Genomic DNA, 21,263 nt, shown 5'->3' on the forward strand with positions numbered 1-21,263 from the left:
GGTCTGACCTTGTCTGGGCCGGGTGCTGTTTGTTTCTTTACTGACGAAATGGTGTGTCGGATTTTGGAAGGGAGAAAGTTGGGAACGACATATCCGTCCTGTGGAATTTGGTATGTCGGCAAGTGAACATGGCTATCAAAGAGATTGGAATAGAAGTCATGGATCATCTTCTCCATTGCCATTCTGGAGGATGTGATGGATCCATCAGGACTTCGGAGGGCAGTCATCTTGGTCTTGTAGTTGGTGAAGGACAGACGGGCGTTACGAATACTTTTACGAGCTTCTGCCCCATCTACCAGCACTTCTGCTCTTCTCTCTTTGAGGTCTTCCTTGATAGCATCTCTGCACTGCTTTGCGAGCTCGGACGTTAGCTTGTGGTTGCCTGAGGCATGCGCCAAACCACGCTGGCGAATAAGCTCAAGAGTTTTCGAAGACAGGTATTTTTTTGTGGCTATCTCTCTCTTGGCTTTCCTCGCACATTCATGGAGGTGCTGAACCAGTCGATCGTATTCCTCATCAATGTTGTCAACAATGGCATCTTGCCATGTTGCCCCAATAGTGCCAAAATGCTCCCAGTTGGTGGTCGTACTGGGAGTTTTCTTTTTAAATTTTGCAGCCCTTTCTCCCCGCTGTGTGAAGTAGAATTTTGCATGAAGGAGACGGTGGTCCGATCCTGTTCGGAATTTTGGGACAACAGCGACATCGGTAAGGCAAAACCTTCGATTGAATATGATGTGGTCTATTTTGTTGTGGAATCGTCCACCGGGACACTCCCATGTCCAACGTTTAGATTCTGCCTTCTGGAACTGTGAGTTACCATGGATGGTCTTGGTTGACATGATGAACTCAGACAGTCTCTCACCCTGTTCATTCCATTCTAGGCCATGGGTTCCGATGTGAAGTTCTTCAGCTGATCTTCTCGGTCCTATCTTGGCATTAAAATCACCCACAATGATCTTGTAGAAGGTGTGGTCTTCTTTATAGAACTTCTCCAGCTCCATGTAGAACTTCTCAATTTCTCTTTCATCATAATGAGATGGTGCATAGACAACGAAGATAGAAACTGCAGGCAGTGCGCCATATCTATTCAAATGTAAACGTCCGATTTGGGTTGTTAGGCATTCGAATGAATCAATGCTCATGGCCACGTTTGTGTTGACAAGGACACCGACGCTTCCTACACCTCTTTTATGGCATATTCCGAGGAACAATTCTTCTCCAGTGTCGAAAACGGCATGGTGAGATTCGTACCTTCTTGTCTCGGTCAGACCAATGATGTCTTACTTGATCATTTGCGCTTGTACCATCAGGTCCTCGATGGATGCATCTGATGCTGATGCTAGTGTATGTGCATTGAAAGTACAGACAATCAATCCAATTCTCATGAGTTTCTTAAATCATATTTTATGTTGAAATTTAAAGATTAAAAAAGATATTGCTTCATGGTAGAGCATATGCTGGGTTCAACAGTTAGCACCAAAAAATTGTAAAAATTTATATCAGTGTTATATACATAGAGGAAATGCTTTAAACAATGCTATTTAAAGAGTGAAAAAAAGGTTTGAATCGTTCTCTCTCTATTTATAAAATAAAAGTTTAGTATTTAATTCAAAAAAGAAAATTGCTGATATGCATACTTTATAAGTTAAACACAACACATACACATATTTAGAACAACCACCAATAAAGTTATATGAAATGTTATGCTAAGAATTATATAAATAAATAATGATTTATATACCAACATATTCAAATAATCCTTAGGATAGAAGAAAATATAGAAAAGATAAATGGCATACTTAACTATTACTATATCAATAACTAAAGAGAAAAGAAGTAAACACGAGAGAGATGTTGATAGAGTTAATTAAAAGAGAAAAGGACCCAAATATATGCTGTCATAAAACTTCATATATTACATTGCGTTCAAGTAAAAAGATGAACAATCATATACCAAGCTGAAATTACTCACATTTTAAAAAAGTTTTATTGCTATAAGATAAAGTAGACTTTTAAAAGAAGAGATTCTTAAACTAATAGTGCCCACTCCTCTTCAATTTTTAGATGAAAAATTATATGGTGGTTCCTGGAAATCTACCTTCTTCAAACAAAGTGCCCCATCTGCAATTGAATCTGCTCTCTTGGATTGTTCCAAGCACTTCCCATCCTATAGGGGTTATAACTCACTTGAGGAAACAGTGATTTAAAACAAAAATATTACAAGATATAACAAAAGAAATCACAAAAATAGAAAATGGATAGACAAAGAGGAATAGAACCTTAACTATCGTAGTACTATTCACAATAGCCAAAATCTGGAAAGAACCTGAGTGTTCAGGAACAGACAATTGAATAAAGAAACTATGGTACAACTACATAATGGAATACTTCACAACCACCAGTAAAACTGAAGTCACAAAATTTGCTTATAAATGTATGGACATGAAGAGTGTCATGTTGAGTGAAAAGGGTCATAAGGAGAGGGACAGACATAGAATTATTGCACTCATTTTGGGGATATAAAAAACGCAGTATGAGACTATTACCCATGGACAATAGAAAGGAAGAGTAGGAGAACTGATCCACAGTTGGAAGCTTGTCATAAATAGGGATAAGGGGGAGAGGGAAGTTAGGAGAGAGGGGACCACTATGAAAATGAGAGTTGGAAATGATCACTCTGGACAAGAATTTAATGCTTAAAGTAGGTAGAGGGATCCACACGATAACCTTACAGTACCTGTACTGCAAACCATAATGACCAAAAGGAAAGAGAGAGAGGAGAGAGAGAGAATGAGACAATGAATGAGAGAGAGAGAAATGTGTCTGCTGTAGAGGAAGACTGGGGGTGGGGGATGGAAAGAAGTAAATTGAGGTTATTGGTGGTGGGAAATATACACTGCTGTAGGTATAGGTGATGCAACATTGTGAGGCTGAAACCTAATCATGAACAGCTTTATAACTGTTAATCTCATGGTGATTTAATTAAATATTAAAAAGAACAAAAATATTTTATACCAAATAACAAAAATTCAAAATACAAACCCAAAACAATTCCAGTGACAGAAAAATAAATTTAAAAAATGATAGTTGGGAGAACAGAGCGATAGTACAGAAATTAGAGTATTTGCCTTGCACATGGATGACCTAGATTCAATCCCTGGCATCCTACATGGTTCTCAGAGCCCACCAAGTGTGATCCCTGAGCGCAGAGCCAGGAGTAAGCCCTTAGGTACCACCGGTTGTGGCTCAAGAAAAACCAACCAAAAATAGGGACTTGAATGCCTGAGTCATAACAACTGATAAAACTACCATACAGAAAATTAGAAAAGTTATAGAAGAGGATGGTGGTTTGAAGTCCAGGAAGCAAGGAAAGATGAAGAGAAAAGTATTTGTTTTGGCTGGGATTTCCAGTCAATATTCCCATCAAGCTTCTGCCTGAGCATCCATCTTTAGACTAAGCCTATAACTGAATGATTTTGTTCCATGTTTGTTGACTAGTTTCTATCACTACCAGAAAAATTTTGCATTAATCTGGTGTCATCTTTTTTTAAATCGATCATCTTAAAATAAGAAGTAAATTTGTTATATTTTTGCACACATCATTCCAACACCACACCTATCACCAAAGTGCCTGTATCCCTCCAACAGTGTCCCAAGGGACCCTCTACTCCCAGCTAAAACTATCCCACAGGTGCTTCAAGGACTCCAGACCCCATTAGCTCTTGTGTCTCCTGCACCATTTGCAACCTCTTCCTGAGTCCCCTGGACTGAGGAAGTCCCTCCAGAAAAACTAATGACTGACGGCTATAAAATAACGAATTAGATTAGACCTCAGATATCTGGGAATTTGAAGCTCAATCCATTGCATCCACAGATCTTTGGGAACAATGGAAAAACAAAGAATTTCACCTGCTCTGACAGACAGGGATAGAAGAACTGGCAAATCTTCAAGCTCAATCAAATACTAAAGCCTCATTGATGAGGAATGTAAATAAATGTTCCATTCATTGGCCATGGAAATGAAACCATCAATGGAATAAAAACTTAAACCAACTCAAAGATGAACTGACCTAGGGTATCAAAGAGTCCACGAAAATGGAATGGAAGGAGTTAAAATATAATATCAAATTACAGTCACTTGATCACTTGACTTCCCATTAATCGTCCATTTGCTTGAGCGGGCGCCAGTAACGTCTGCAACTGTCCCTGTCGCGTGCTAGTGTAGCCCAATGGCGTCTGTTCGCTCTAGGAACACAAAAAGCCACAAACCAATCGTTCATGATCTTGATGAAGAAGTCTGACCATCTGGTAGGTGGGCGGCCACGTGGTCTTTTGACATCCCGTGGAATCCAGTCGGTAACAGCTCTAGTCCAGCAGTCACCTCTAAATCTCATCATTATGTGACCAGCCCATTTGATTTTTGACGCCTTGGCAAACGAGACAGCATCTCTCATTCTTGATCATCGATGGATGTCGGAACTCCGGATTCTTTCTTTCATTTGAGTGAAACGTGATATTCCAAGTATAGCTCTTTCAATTCTTCTTTGGGAGACCAGAATAGCGTTCTCATGCTTTTTGCATAGGGCTCACGTCTCTGAGGTGTATGTTAATGCAGGAAGAACAGTGGAATCAAAGGGATGTGCCCGAAGCTGTAGGTTCTTCGTCCTCTTAGCTATTTCTTCGACACTTTTGAAGGCGTTCCAAGCCACTCTCTTCCTCCTGCATAGCTCGGGTGCCAGGTCATTTGTCATGTTGACTTCTCTACCTAGGTAAACATAGCTGTTGCATTCGGAGATGGTCGTTCCGTTGAGAACGAATGGAGCGTCAGGTACGAGGCTGTTTCTAATAAACATTGTCGTCGTAAGATTCAGCTGTAGTCCGACCTTTCCACACTCACGGTTAAAGTCGGCCAGCATTTGTGCCACTTGTCTAATGTTTGGTGTTATTAAAACAATGTCATCAGCAAAAAAATCAGCTAAAGCGGAGGTGGTGTAGTTGCCGACCATCTATCTTCACTCCCATTTCTTCCCATTCCAGTTGCCGCATGATGTTCTCGAGGGTGGCACTGAAGAGTTTCGGTGAAATGGGATCACCCTGCCGAACCCCTCTCTTGACATCAATGATTACTTCTTTGTAGAATGGTGAGATCCTGGTAGTGAATCCGTAATACAGCTCACAGAGGATCCTGATGTATTGAGTTTGAATGCCCTGATTGGCTAGGGCTTCAATGACCGCTTCCATCTCAACAGAATCAAAGGCCTTGTTTAAATCAATGAATGTTAGACAGAGCGGCATCTTGAAGTCCCTAGAAACCTCAATGAGCTTGATTATCATGTGGATATGGTCGATGGTGCTGAATCCTTTGCGGAACATGGCTTTCTTGCATGGTTGTCCTTTATCTAGTTTTCTGCCAATCCTATTCAGGATGACTCAAGTGAACAGCTTGTAGATGACAGACAATAGGCAGATCGGGCAATAGTTGCCAATGTCATGGATGTCTCCCTTCTTGTACAGTAGTACAGTCCTGCTGGTTTTCCATTGGGAAAGAACCTTGCATTAAGACAGGTAGCCTGTGAAGAGCCGAGCCAGTGTATTGAGTACTGACGGCAGGTTCTTCAGATGTTCAGGTCTGACCTTGCCTAGGCCTGGTGATGTTCCTTTCGTTACTGACGAAATGGCGTGTCGGATTTTGGAAGGGAGAACATTGGGAACGACATTTCCATCCTGTGGAATTTGGTATGTCAGCAGATTTTAGTAGAAGTCATGGACAATCCTCTCCATTGCCCTTCTGGAAGATGTGATAAATCCATCAGAATGTCAGAGGGCAGTCATCTTGGTCCTGCAGTTGGCGAAGGACAGATGGGCGTTACGAATACTTTTACGAGCTTCTGCCTCATCTATCAGCACTTCTGCTCTTCTCTTTTTGAGGCCTTCCTTGATCACATCTCTGCACTGCTTTGCAAGTTTGGACGTTAGCTTGAGGTTGCCTGAGGCATGCGCCAAACCACGTTGGCGAATAAGCTCAAGAGTTTTCGAAGAAAGACTTTTTTTGTGGCTATCTCTCCCTTGGTGTTCCTTGCACAATCATGGAGGTGCTGAACCAGTCGATCCTTATTCCTCGTCAATGTGGTCAACAATGGCATCTTCCCATGTTGCCGCAATAGTGCCAAAGAGCTCCCAGTTGGTGGTCGTTCTGGGAGTTCTCTTCTTAAACTTTTCAGCCCTTTCTCCCTGCTCTGTGAAGTAGAATTTTGCAAGAAGGAGACGGTGGTCCAATATCATTTGGAATTTTGGGACAACAGCGACATTGGTCAGGCAAAACCATGGATTGAATATGATGTGGTCTATTTTGTTGTGCCATCGTCTACCAGGAGACTCCCATGTTCAACAGTTAGATTTGGCTTTCTGGAATCTTGAGTTACCATGGATGGTCTTGGTCGACATAATGAACTCAGACAGCCTCTCACCCTGTTCGTTCCATTCTAGGCCATGGGTTCCGATGTGAAGTTCTTCAGCTGATCTTCTCGGTCCTATCTTGGCATTAAAATCACCCACAATGATCTTGTAGAAGGTGTGGTCTTTATAGAACTTCTCCAGCTCCATGTAGAACTTCTCAATTTCTCCTTCTTCATAATTCGATGTTGGTACGTAGACAACGAAGATAGAAACTGCTGGCAGTGAGCCACATCTATTCAAATGTAAACGTCTGATTTGGGTTGTTAGGCATTCGAATGAATCAATGCTCATGGCCAAGTTCGTGTTGACAAGGACACCGACGCCTCTGACACCTCTTTTATCTCATGTTCTGTGGAACAATTCTTCTCCAGTTTCGAAAACGGCATGGTGAGATTCGTGCCTTCTTGTCTCGGTCAGACCAATGATGTCTTACTTGATCATTTGCGCTTGTACCATCAGGTCCTCAATGGATACATCTGATGCCAGCATACGTGCATTGAAAGTACAGACGATCATTTTTGTCTTTCTTCGTTGTGGCAGCCTAATTCAGCCTTGAGATTTTATCGGCCTCCCTTTTCTCATCCTTCTCAATGTTGCCATATTGCTGACGCCTTCAGGTTCACGGGAATGAGACCCATTGTAATTACTGGTTTTGGCATATCCAGGTCCCAAATTTCAGCAATAGAATTTAATATTAAGAGGACTGTATCAGTGATCATAAATACAAAATAATAACCATCAACAATAATGAAGTGAAAAAAGCAAAGAAAATAAATGGAAGAGAATGTAAAAATCATGAAAGATAAGAGTAAGAGGAATAATGTTTAAACCATACCAGAAGGAGAGGAAAAAGATAAAAGGGGAAGAAGGCTGCTGAAAGAAATAATAACTGAGAACTTTTCTGATACCTTGAGAGAGGCTCCTGCACAGATTCTTGAGGCCCAAAGAGTACCAAACAAAAAGTACTCAAAAAATTTATGCTGAGACACAGTAATCAAAATGGTAAAATCAAATGTCAAAGATAGATGACTTAAAGCAGCGAGAAAAGAAAACCATCAAATAAAAGGGAAACAAATAAGCATCATAACAGACCTTTCATATGAAATCTTACAAGCCAAGAAAGAGTGGACTGACAGAAATAAAACACAAAGTATTGACTGAAATAAAAACTTCCAGCTTAGGTTCAACTACACTGCAAAGCTATAATTTAGACTTGAGGGAGGTATAAAGAACTTTTCAGAAAAACACGAGCTGGAAGAATCTGCTACAACTAAACTGATTTACAAGACTTACTTAAAGGTTGCTTATAGAAAATAGGCTTTTATAAACAGTGCTGCAATGAACAGACTAGTGCACATGTCATTTCTACTATACTTTATTGCATATCCGGGTTGTTCACAGAAGCGGTATTGCTGGGTCAAATGGGAGCTCAATTTCTAATTTTTTGAGAAACTTCCAAACTGTTTTCCAAAAGGGCAGAATCAGTTGGCATTCCCACCAGCAGTGAAGGAGAGTCCTTTCTCACTACATCCATGCCAGCACTGGTTGCTTTTGTTCTTTTGGATGTGTGCCAGAATCAGAAAAAAAAACCCGAATGCCAGAGAACAGATGACTAACTAAAGAAACTTTGTACATGTACACAATGGAATACTATGCAGCTGTTAGGAGAGATAAAGTCATGAAATTTGCATATAAGTGGATTAACATGAAGAGTATCATGCTAAGTGAAATGAGTCAAAAAGAGAGGGACAGACATAGGAAGATTGCACTCATTTGTGGAATATAAAGTAACAAAATTGGAGACTAACATCCAAAAATATTAGAGACAAGGAACAGTAAGATTACTCCATGGCTTGGAAGCCAGCCTCACATGCTGTGGGAAAAGGCAGTACAGATAGAGAAAGGACAACCGACAAAGGATGCTTGGAGGACCCGCTCTGGATGGGAGATGTTTACTGATAGTAGACTACATACTGAACATGATGGCCACTTAATACCTGCATTGCAGACCACAATACGCAAAAGGAGAGAGGGAGAGTAAAAAGGGAATCTGCCTGCCACAGAGGCAGGGGGCGGGGATAGGGGGGATGTGGGAGGTTTACTGGGAACATTGGTGGTGGAGAATGGGCACTGGTGGAGGGATAGGTACTTGATCTGAGACGTAAGCATGAAAATTTGTAAGTCTGTCACTGTATCTCACAGTGATTCATTAAAAAATAAAAATATAAAAATAGGCTCTTGCAAAAACAACTGTATCACACATACACACATACAAATAGCAAAACAGCCCTTTATATCAATAATCTCTCCTAATGTGTATGAACTAAACTCCCCTATCAAAACGCATAGAGTAGCTGTATGGATCAGGTAAGAAAATCCATCCATTTGCTGCCTACAGGAAGCACCTAAATTCTCATGATAAACATAGACTTACATTGAAAGGATGGAAAAGAATCATGCAGGCACATGCAAGACAAAAAAGCTGGGTCAGTCATACTTATATCAAACCAAATTCCATTCACTATAAATAAAGTAATCAGAAGTAATGATGGACAATATTTATTGGACAAGAAAACAATAAATCAAGAAAGACTGTGTCATCAACATTTGAACACCAAATGAAGACTCATCAAAATCCATAAAGCTTTTTCTCACAAACCTAAAGAATCACATTGATGGAAACCAATAGTACTGGGAGATTTCAACACACCACTTTCACCACTAGAAAGATCAACTAGACAAATTATCAGTAAAGAGAAAAGAACCCAAAATGAAGAACTAAAATAATTGAGATTGTTGGAGATATATAGAACTCTGCATACCTCCAAGCAAGAAAAAGCATTCTTCTCTAATGCACACAGAGTATTCTCCAGGATAGATCTACATATAGATAGATCTATGTATTAAATATAGAAATTATACAAACTGCCTTATCAGACCACAATGCCATAAAAGTAGAAATTAACTAAAGAAGATGTGGAAAACTTCCAACATTTGGAAGTTAAACAAGCACTGCTAACAATAATTGAATCTAAAATAAAAGAAGAAATTAAAGGATTGTTTGACACTAAATGAGAATGAATACACAAGCTCCCAGAATCTATGGAATACAGAAAAGCTGTACAAAGGGAAAATTCATAGCAATGTGGCCCTACACTAAGACAGAAGAAAAAGCATAAATCAACAACATAAACACACATCTCAAAAATCTGGAGAAGAATCAACACAAAAATAAAAAAGTGGTTGCAGGAGCGAAATGATAAAACCTAGAGCATAAATCAGCAACATAGGAACTAAAAAAAGCAATTCTAAGAAACAATGAAATCTGGAGATTTTTATTTGAAAACAATAAACAAAATAGACACACCTTTAGCTAGATTCATGAAAGACAAAAGAGAATAATATTCAAATTAATTGGATCAGAGAAGAAGATACGGGAGAAATTACAACAGATCCTTCAGAAATTCAAAATATAGTGAGAGGCTACTATAAACAACTTTATGGTCTTAAGCTGGAGAACCTAGATGAAATAGACTCTTGAAGTCATGTAATCACCCAAAGCTGAACTAGTAACAATTAGAAAGCCTAAATAGGCCAATCACAAGTAAGGAAATTGAAATGGTAATTAAGAATCTCCCCAGAACACATTTTCTAGTCATATAGGTTCACTGGTGAGTTCTTCCAAACCTTCAGAGAATGTTTACGGCCTCTACTTCGTAAGCTCGTACAAAATATGGAAGACACAGAAATCCTTCCTAAGATCTTCTATGAAGAGAACAATACACTAATAGCAAAAGAATACAGAGGAATTCCCATTAAAGAATATTTCAGACCTATCACCTTAATAAATATCAATGCAAAAATCTTTAATACTGCTTTAACTAACCGAACCCAATAACATATCAAAAAAAATCATACATCCTGATCACGTGGTGTTCATTACAGGGATGCAAGTATGGTTCAATATTATAAAATCAGTGAATGTAATATTTCAGGCTAGTAAAAGGAGAAAAAAAATCATATGATCATATCATTGATGCAGAAAAACCCTTTGACAAAATCTAGCATCCATTCATGATTAAAAAAAACCTCAACAAATAGGGGTGGAAGGAACCTTACTCAAGATAACAATAGTCATTTATAACAAACCATAGCCAGTATTATACTTAATGGTAAAAATGTGAAAAAATTTCCTCTGAGATAAGCAACAAGACAAGGATTTTTCACTCTCCACATAGTATCTCTCAACATAGTATCGGAAGTCATTGATAGAGCATTTATGAAATAAATACATGGGAGATCTATACTATGATAACTTTAAATCATTTAAGGAAGAGATAGAGGCAACCTTAGGAAATGGAAAAATATCCAATGGTTATGTATGGGAAGGAATCAATATTACAAAATGACTATTCTAGCTAAGCTTTTATATAGATGCAATGTAATCCCCATCCAAATTCAGATGACATTCTTCCAGAATCTAGAAAAGTCAAAGATAAAGTTTGTATAGAATCAGATAAAAGTACAAATTGCCAAATCCAAATGAAAAATAAGAAATTGGGAAGTATTTCATTACATATTTTGGAACATTATTATAACTATATAGTGATCAAATCTGCATGGTATAGGAATAAATATAGGTCCTCTGATCAATGGGTCAGAATTGAATACTCTATGATAAATCCCCATATATATGGAGAGTTAATTTTCGATACAGGAGCATAGAACATGAAACTGAGTATATATAGCCTCTTCAACAAATGGTTCTGGGAAAAACTGGATAATGATGCATAAGAAATTAAACCGGGATCCTCATATTACACCTCACACTAAAGTCAATTCAAATAGGATCAAAGACCTTGAAATCTGACGAGAAAATATATGTATATTGAGGAAAATACAGGAAAAACACTCCAAGATTTGTCCCTCAAAGGAATCTTCAGTGAACTGATACCATCAGCAAAGGCACTGCATTCAAAAATAAGCAAATGAACTACATAAAATTAAAAACCTTCTGCCTGGCAAAAGAAACATGGGTTAAATCTAAAAGAGCGAAAGGAAAAATATTTGCATTTAACATATCAAATAAAGGTTTGAACCTATGTAATATAAAGTACTCACAAAGATTGGCAAAAAATTCAAAAACCTTAAAATGGTGACAGGAAATGTACAGATTCTTCTTAGAGTAAGATAGACAGTTGGCATTCGGAAATCAATCAATATAATCCATCATATCAATAAAAGAAAAAATAAATATCATATGATCATATCAATAGGTGCAGAGAAAGCATTTGACAAGATCCAGCACCCATTTATGATGAAAACCTCACCAAAATGGGGACAGAGGAAACTTTCCTCAATATAGTTAAAGCCATCTACCACAAACCTACAGCAAACATCATCCTCAATGGGGAAAAACTGAGCGCCTTCCCCCTAAGATCAGGGACAAGACAAGGATGCCCACTCTCTCCTCTACTGTTCAATATACTACTGGAAGTACTTGCAATAGTGATTAGGCAAGAAAAAGATATTAAGAGCATCCAGATAGGGAAGGAAGAAATCAAGCTCTCAATATTCGCAAATGATAAAGGCCCTCCCGTTGATCGTCGATTTGCTCGAGCGGGCCCAGTAACGTCTCCATTGGAGACTTTGTTGTTACTGTGTCGCAAATGATATGATACTATATTTAGAGAACCCTAAAACCTCTACCAAGAAACTCCTAGAAAAACAGACTTGTATAGTAAAGTGGCAGGCTATAAAATCAATACCCAAAAGTCCATGACTTTACTATATGCAAATAGTGAAAGAGTAGAAAGTGACATGAAGAAAACAATCCCATTCACAATTATGCCCCAGAAAATCAAGTACCTAGGAATCAGCTTAACTAAGGAAGTAAAGGAACTGTACAAAGAAAACTACAAAATGCTACTTCAGGAAATAAAAGAGGACACGAGGAAACGGAAAAATACCCCCTGCTCATGGATCAGGAGAACTAACATTGTCAAAATGGCAATACTTCCCAAAGCACTATACAAATTCAATGCGATAGCTATAAGGATACCCATGACATTCTTCAAAGAAATGGAGCAAACACTTCTGAAATTTATATGGAACCATAAACCCCTACGAATATCTAAAGCAATTCTTGGAAAAAAGAAAATGGGAGGAATCAACCTCCCTAACTTCAAGCTCTACTACAAAGCAGTAAAAATTAAAACAGCATGGTACTGGAACAAAGGCAGAGCTGTAGACCAATGGAACAGAGTTGAATATACTGACATCTCCCCCCAAGCAAATGATCATCTAATCTTCGATAAGGGGGCAAGAAAAGTGAAGTGGAGCAGGGAAAGCCTCTTTAACAAATTGTGCTGGCAAAACTGGATGGCTACATGGGAAAAAGTGGGCTCAGATCTCTGCCTAATGCCATGTACAAAAGTAAGATCAAAATGGATTAATGACCTCAACATCAGACCGGAATCCATAACGTTCATTGGAGACAAAGTTGGCAAAAACCTCCATGATGTTGAAGCTAATGGTATCTTCAAAGATGTCACGCCACTGGCCAAGCAAGTGAAAACAGAGATAGACAAATGGGACTATCTTAAACTAAGAAGCTTCTACACCTCAATAGAAACCGTGACCGAAATACAAAGAGAGTCTACAGAATGGGAAAGGATATTTGCCGAATATACATCTGACAAGGGGTTGATATCAAGGATATACAAGCTACTGGTTGAACTCCACAAGAAGAAAACACCCAACCTCATCAAAAAATGGGGCGAGGGAATGAACAGAAATTCTCGCAAAGAAGAAATCCTAATGGATAAAAGGCACATGAGAAAATGCTCTACATCATTAATCATCAAGGAGATGCAGATCAAAACAACAATGAGATATCATTTCACACCACAGAGACTGGCCCATATCGAAAAGAACAAAAGCAACCGGTGCTGGGGTGGATGTGGTGAGAAAGGGACTCTCCTTCACTGCTGGTGGGAATGCCGACTAGTTCAACAGTATGGACGATACTCAAAAAATTAGAATTTGAGCTCCCATTTGACCCAGCAATACCACTTCTGGGAATATATCCGAGAGAGGTAAAAAAAGTATAGTCGAAGTGATATCTGCACTTGTTTGTTCATTGCAGCACTCTTTACAATAGCCAGAATCTGGAAAAAACCTGAGTGCCCGAGAACAGATGACTGGTTAAAGAAACTTTGGTACATTTACACAATGGAGTACTATTTAGCTGTCAGAAAAGATGAAGTCATGAAATTTACATACAAGTGGTACTACATGGAAAGTATCATGTTTAGCGAAATCAGTCAGAAAGAGCGGGATAGACACAGAAATACTGCATTCATCTGGGGAACATAAATTAACATAATGGGAGACAAACACCCAGGAGTGGCCGAGACTAGTACCAGGAATTTTGCTCCATGACTTGGAATCCAGCCACACGTGCTAGGGGTAAAGGAAGCTCAGATAGAGAAGGGAGCACCAAATAAATGGTGTTGGGAGGATCCTCCCAGTATGGGAGAACCATGCTGAAAGTAGACTATGGACCAAACATAATTGCCACTCAATACCTCTCTTGCAAACCACAAAATCCAAAAGGAGAGAGAGAGAGAGAGAGAGAGAGAGAGAGAGAGAGAGAGAGAGAGAACAAAAGGGAATGCCCTGCCACAGAGGCAGGGTGGGATGGGGGGATGGGGGATGGAAGGGATGCTGGGACCTGTGGCGGTGGAGCATGGGCGCTGGTGGAGGGATGGGTACTTGATCATTGTATAACTGAATCCCAAGCACAAAAATTTGTAAGTCTATAACTGTACCTCGTGGCGTTTAACTAATAAAAAAATAAATTAAAAAAAGATAGATGGCTTATAGGCACACGAAAACAATATTCATCATCACTTATCATCAGAGATATACAAATCAAGAAGACAATGTTGTACTATCTCACACCAGTGAGAATGGCATATATCAAAAATAATAGGACAAACAGAATGATTTCACTTATCTGTGATATATAAAATATTAAATGAGAAAATGTATTGGAGTAAAGTAGGGATGTCTAGTTCACCCTTGATCCCAATGTTTAGAGAAGACAAAGACAGAGAATGAAAGAAAATAAGGGGTTGTGGAGAAGATAATGGGAAGTTATGGGTGAACAAGGGTTATGAATTCAGCTATACTGACGATATGAGTAAGTGGTAAAGCCACATATACAAAACACAAACTCAACAAAACTGACAACATGAGACTTAAGCTGCAACCACTGGAAGTTGACACTGGGGATGGGATTGATGTTGAACTATTATATGCCTAAAACTCAATTATCAATAATTTTGTAAATCAGAGTTCTTTAATTAAATAAAAAATTAAAAAGAAAAATATGGAAGAACAAAATACTACAACCATTCAAGTGGGTCTAATATCTATTTATATAAGATTTTACCTAACAATAGTAGAACACATTTTAATTTTCAAACACCCATAGAAGATTAAATAAGACAGATCACATCCTGGGTTATAAAAAAAACTTCAAAATATTTTCAAGATTTAAAAGATAGGGTAAATAGTGTAACCAGACTAGCAATCAGTCATATAAAAATATAGATTATATTAAAAGACTTGGGGACTACAGAACAGACATCATATCTTTTAGTTAAAGGGAAGTCCAGAAACAACAATTACAGAGCTATAGAGAGGTGGGATATTTGCTTAAATGCACAAGAGCCCTAGTTGGATATCTAGTATTATATAGCACCTGAAGACCACTGGATATAGCACTGATAGCCTCCATTCATCACTGGGTGTGACCTTGGTGGTTCTTCCAAGCAATTTTGAACCCAAGCACTGAAATGTTAAACCCACATAACTGGAAGAGTATCACCGAGCATCGCTTCAGGACCACAAACATTGATAGGGAGCCCTCCTTAAAGAGCCCCCGCAAGAGAATGCCCTGCCACAGAGGCAGGGTGGGACGGGAGGGGGATGGAGGGTGGGAGGGATGCTGGGACCCGTGGTGGTGGAGGATGGGCACTGGTGGAGGGATGGGTATTTGATCACTGTATAACTGAAACCCAAGCATGAAAATTTATAAGTCTATAACTGTACCTCATGGTGTTTCACTAATAAAATAAATAAAAGAGCCCCCACAAGAACTAGACGAAATGAAAACAAATCCAAAACTATGGGATGCAGTTAAAACAATACTAACAAGAACTTTATAACACTAAATTCTTACTTTATAAAAGAGTAAATTTCTCAATACTTTTTCCAGTAGTTTTCCAAATTGTAATATTTCTGACACACAGCAATGTTTAAGGTGTATAGCACCATGACATGACTTATATTGTGAAATGATTACCATCTTAATTTTAATTTAATATCTACCATCTTGGGCTGGAGTGATAGCACAGAGGTAGGGCATTTACCTTGCACACAGCCATACCGGCCGAGCCGGGTTTGATTCCTCTGCCCCTCTCGGAGAGCCCAGCAAGCTGCCGAGAGTATCTCACCCGCATGGCAAAGCCTGGCAAGCTACCCGGGACATATTCAATATGCCAAACACAGTAACAAGTATCAAAAACGGAGACGTTACTGGGCCCACTCGAGCAAATCGATGAACAACGGGAGGACAGTGACGGTGACAGATCTACCATCTCAGATAGGCAAAAATATAAATAATAATTTTTATTGTGGTATTTCTTATGGGCTGGAGTGATAGCACAGCGGGTAGAGCATTTGCCTTGCACACAGCCAACATGGCTGACCCACGTTCGATTCCTCTGCCCCTCTCGGAGAGCCCAGCAAGCTACTGAGAGTATCTAGCTCGCACGGCAAAGCCTGGCAAGCTACCTGTGAAGTATTCGATATGCCAAACACAGTAACAACAAGTCTCAAAATGGAGATGCTACTGGGCCCGCTCGATCAAATCGATGAACAACTGGAGGACAGTGACAGTTACAGTGACAGGTATTTCTTACAATTATTCTTTTTGTTTGTCTTTCTAGAGTGCACCCTGGGTAGTGAATAGGGTTTATTCCTGGCTCTGCACTCAGGGATTACTACTGGTGGGGTTTGGAGGACCCATGTGTGGTGATAGGGATAGGACTTCAGTCAACTTCATGCAAGACAAGAGCCATATCTCCTCTACTTTCATTCCAGCCCCCAAACTTATTTTATTTACTCCTACAATTTTTCATATATACAACATAGCAATGTTAATGAGAGTGATGTTGTACAGTATACCTCTAGTACTTATTTACCTTAATCTGGAAGTTTGTACACTTAACAATCTCCATCCTATCCCTTTATTTAGAGCATTCACTGTCAGGTAATTTAAAAAGCTATCTTTTAGCACTAGCTTAATTTTTTAAAGAATATTTTAAATTCATACTCTGAAAACTATGACAATATACCCAAAGTAATAAGAAAAATCAATAGAAAGTAGAAATGCAAATAGGATGGCAGCATTATTAATGAAACAAAAATCTTGTTCTTTGGAAAAAATCAGTAAAATTTATAAAACAAGCAATATTTACAAAGTAAAAGTAGAGAAGACAAAAATGTATTGGAGTAAAGGAGGGATCTAGGATGCCTAGATCACCCTTGATCCAAGCTGGGAGAGCAGTTAGGACAGAGAAGACACCACTATGACAATGACAGTTGGAAATGATCACTTTGAACAAAACTTGAGTGCTAAAAGGAGGTAAAGGGATATACATAAACTTTCAGAACTTGTACTGTAAACCATAAGGAAGTAGAAAGTGTGTGTGTCCATGGATGAGACAGAGACAGAAACAGAGACAGAGAGAGAAGAAAAGTGTCTGCTCAAGAGACTGGCTAGTGAAAAGGGTGCCAGGAGGAAAACTGGGGACAATGGTGATGAGAAATGTACACTGGTGAAGGGATGGGTGTTGGGACATTGTATGACTGAAGAGAAATCACAAACAACTTTGCAACTGTGATTCAGCAAAGAAAAAAAGGTGTGGAAATATGATAAATACAATACAAATGTTTCATTCTAATTAGGTGTTCTGAATTACATTTCACAATTAAATAAAAATATAACGTTAACTTATGTGGTTTATAATGTATGTAGAGGAATATTTAAGCCAATTTTATCATAAAGTGAAGGGGATAAAAAAAAGGCTTAGATTTGATATTTTTACAAATACTCAAACTGCTTAAATTTCAATACCAGAGGGGGGCAGAGAGATATAGCAGGTATAGCAGGCAGGGTACTTGCCTTGCATGTATTGGACCCAAGTTCAATTCTTGACACCTTGTATGGTCTTCTGGGCTGGCCAGGAGTGATTTCTGAGCACAGTCATGAGTAAACTATGAGCATATCACCTTACCAGCTTTCACCATTCCTCCTCCTCCCTTCTCCCACCAGTTTTGTATTGTTAGCTACCCTGTACTATATTGCCCCCCCCCCACAACCCAACTGCCTCTCCCACCCCAGTAATATGCTTTGTACTGAAGACCAGCTGTCATGTTCTTTGTTTCTATTGTCTTTGGGGTATTTGTTGTACCCCTATATAATATTTTATATCTTGCATTTACATCTTGCATTTGAGAGACAACATTCTGCATTGGTCTTTCTCCCTCTGACTAAACTTTCCTCAGGATGATACTCTCCCCCACATAGCAGTAAATTGCATGACTTTGTCTTCTTTATGGTTGAGTAATATTCTTGGCATATTCTCATATGCCAAGGTGTCGAAAATCAGATGGGCTGGTCACGTAATGAGATTTAAAGACGACCGTTGGACTAGAGCTGTTACTGATTGGATTCCACGGGATGTCAAGAGACCGCATGGCCGCCCACCTACCAGATGGTCAGACTTCTTTGTCAAGATCATGAACGATCGGTTTGAGGCCCTCCATGTTCCCGGAGCGAAGAGATGCCATTGGGCTACACTAGCACGCGACAGGGACAAATGGAGACGTTACTGGCGCCCGCTCGAGCAAATCGACGACTAACGGGAAGTTAAGTGATTAAGTGATTAATATTCTGTTGTGTATATATACCAGATTCTATGTAAATTCATCTGTTCTTAGGCACTTGCATTGTTACCAGATTTTTTCTATGGAGGACAGTGCTGGAATGAACATAGGGTTGTAAATGTCTTTTCTCCAGTATGTTATTGGGCCCTTGGGGGCATATTATAAGAAGTATAATTTCTGACTCAAATGAGAGCTCAATCCCTATTGCTTTCGATGAGTATCCATATTGTTTTCCATAAAGACTGCCACCACCAGTGAATGAGGGTTACTTTTTCTTCACATCCACACCAACATTGGATATTTTGTTCTTTTTGATGTTTTCAAATCTCTGTGGTGTTAGGTGATGTCTTGTCATTTTTATTTGCATTCCCCTGATGATTAGTGACACAGAGTATTTTTTCATATGCCTTTTGGCCATTTGTATGTCTACTTGATGAAGTTTCTATTCATCTCTTCTCCCAAATTTTTGAAGCAGTTGAATTAAAATATAAAGTTATATCAGTGCTTTGTATATCTTGGATATTAACCCTTTATCAGACAATAAAGAGATAATCACTGGGCAAGTAATTTATCCCAGTCTGTGGGATGTCTTTGTTACTACATCGTCTGAAGTGCAGAAGCTGATTTATAAGTTAATAAGGCATCCAGAAAGGAAAAGAAGAAATCAAGCTCTATTTGAAGATAGCATCATACTATTCTTAGAAATCTTTAAAGATTATACAAAACGATCCTGAAACAATAGACTTGTATAGTAAAGTGGGAGACTACAAAATCAACAATGCGATACCACCTCACACCAGAAAGACTGGCTTTTATCACAAGTAACAACAACTAGTGTTGGTGAGGATGTGGGGGAAAAAGGAACCCTCATTCACTGATGCTTGGGAATGTCAATTGGTCTAATCTTTTGGGAAGACAAAATGATGATATGTCAAAACCTAGGAATTGAGCTTCCATATGATCCAGCAATTCCACTTCTTGGAATATACCCCAAGGGTGCATTCCTTTCAAGGTTCAGGGTGGGAAATTGGGGACATTGCTGGTGGGAAATGTACACTGGTGAAGAGATGAGTGTTGGAACATTGCATGACAGAAACCTAATCATGAACAACTTTCTAACTGTGAAAAAAATTTAAGATGACTGGACTTTAAAAATAAGATTTTTAAACAAAGAAACCAAAAAGAATCATAAAAAATCCACAGGTTTTCCACTACAAATAATGAAGTAGAAGAGAGAAATTAAGAAAAATTCCTTTCACAGTCGTGTTTCTGAAAGTCAAGTACCTAGGAATAAGCCTAACAAAAGAAGCGAAAGTCCTACACAGAGAAAGCTACAAAACACTACTAAAAGAATAAGTAAGACACCAGGAAATTGAAATGCCCCCTGCTCATACACTGGGAGGATTAGCATTGTCAAAATGGTATTACACTGCAAAGCATTTCACAGATTAGATACAGTCCCTATAATTATACCCATGAGATTTTAAATATAAATAGATCAAACACTACTGAAATACATATAGAATAACAAACTCCCCACCCCGCTAATAGCCAAGCAATCTGAGGGAAAATGATGGGAGACATTGCTCTTCACAATATCAAATTACTACAAAGCTAGAGTAATTAAAACAGCATAGTATTGAAATAAGGACAGACACAGATCACTGGAAAATAATTGAAAATCAAGATTATAGTTCCTCAGGTATCTGAACAGCTCATTTTCGATAAAGCTGAGCTGTTCAGACACCTGTGGGGGAGCAAATAGAAGCAAGCCTCTTAAATAAGAGGTGCTGGGTGCTTTCTGGCTCTGTGCTTGTGCCTTCAACACTTTCACAACAATTTCCTGCTCCTCAATAAGGAAAGCATGGTTGATTCTGTCTCGGACACACTTAGCACACATAGAACCACCATAGGCCTGGCTGACGTTCCTTTTTTTAGATAGACTCTTAAGACCTTTAGGTGTCATGGCATGAATTCCTCAAAGCTGGGTCAGGCACAAACCACATGAAGATTTTGGTGCCTTTCCAACCTTTTTGGTATAAATGCTATTTCCAGGGGTTTTGGACAGCCTGTTTTTGTTGGAGTCTGTGTTGTAGGAGAGCTGATTTTGGTATGTCAAACTCAAGACCATTCTGAAGGCTTCTAAGACACTGTCAATTAGTGGCAATTTTAAGGAGCTAATTCCATTGGCCAACCAATCAGAAAAAAGAAAAAAACAAATATGACTCCATTAAATTAAGAAGTTTCTGCACTTCAAAGGAAATGATGATTAAACATACACTCACAAGTTCCACTGGGGCTAGAGTATTAGTAGAGTGGGTTGGGTTCCTGCCTTGCATGCAGTCTATGGGTGAAACTACATATAGTCTCCTGAGATTTTCAGGAGGTATCCCTGCACACAGAGGCAGGAGTAAGCCCTGAACACAATGTGGTGTGGTCCTCAAATCTAGGTGCCCCAAAAATACTTTATTGCTAAAAGTGTGCTAATCACCACTTGAAACTTAGGGAAGTTGTGATCTTTTCTTACTGGTGGAGGATTTTGCCTCCCAGACAAGTTTGTTGACTCAATAGGGCACTAGTTACTAAGTAAGGTGAATGACCTGTCAGTGGAGTTGTAAGACCACATGCAATATTTATCAACTGCATTTTCTGTTTTATATGAGTACTTTTCATTCATGGTGCCCAAAATAATTATCATAGCAACATTATAAGTAACTGATCACATATTACCATAATGGAGATCACTGTATCACTGTATCACTGTCATCCCGTTATTCGTCAATTTG

General features: G+C 38.9%; 1 protein-coding gene and 1 pseudogene across 6 annotated transcripts in view; both read right to left on the bottom strand.

The window, feature by feature from the left end:
- EDA (ectodysplasin A) overlaps positions 1–21,263 on the bottom strand; it is a 746,096-nt gene that overhangs the window by 109,588 nt on the left and 615,245 nt on the right. The window lies entirely within an intron of this gene.
- Positions 20,084–20,608, bottom strand: LOC130038086 (60S ribosomal protein L34-like; annotated as a pseudogene).

Source organism: Sorex fumeus, unplaced genomic scaffold (assembly GCF_029834395.1).
Source record: "Sorex fumeus unplaced genomic scaffold, SorFum_2.1 ptg000073l, whole genome shotgun sequence".
In the NCBI taxonomy this organism is placed as follows: Eukaryota; Metazoa; Chordata; class Mammalia; order Eulipotyphla; family Soricidae; genus Sorex; species Sorex fumeus.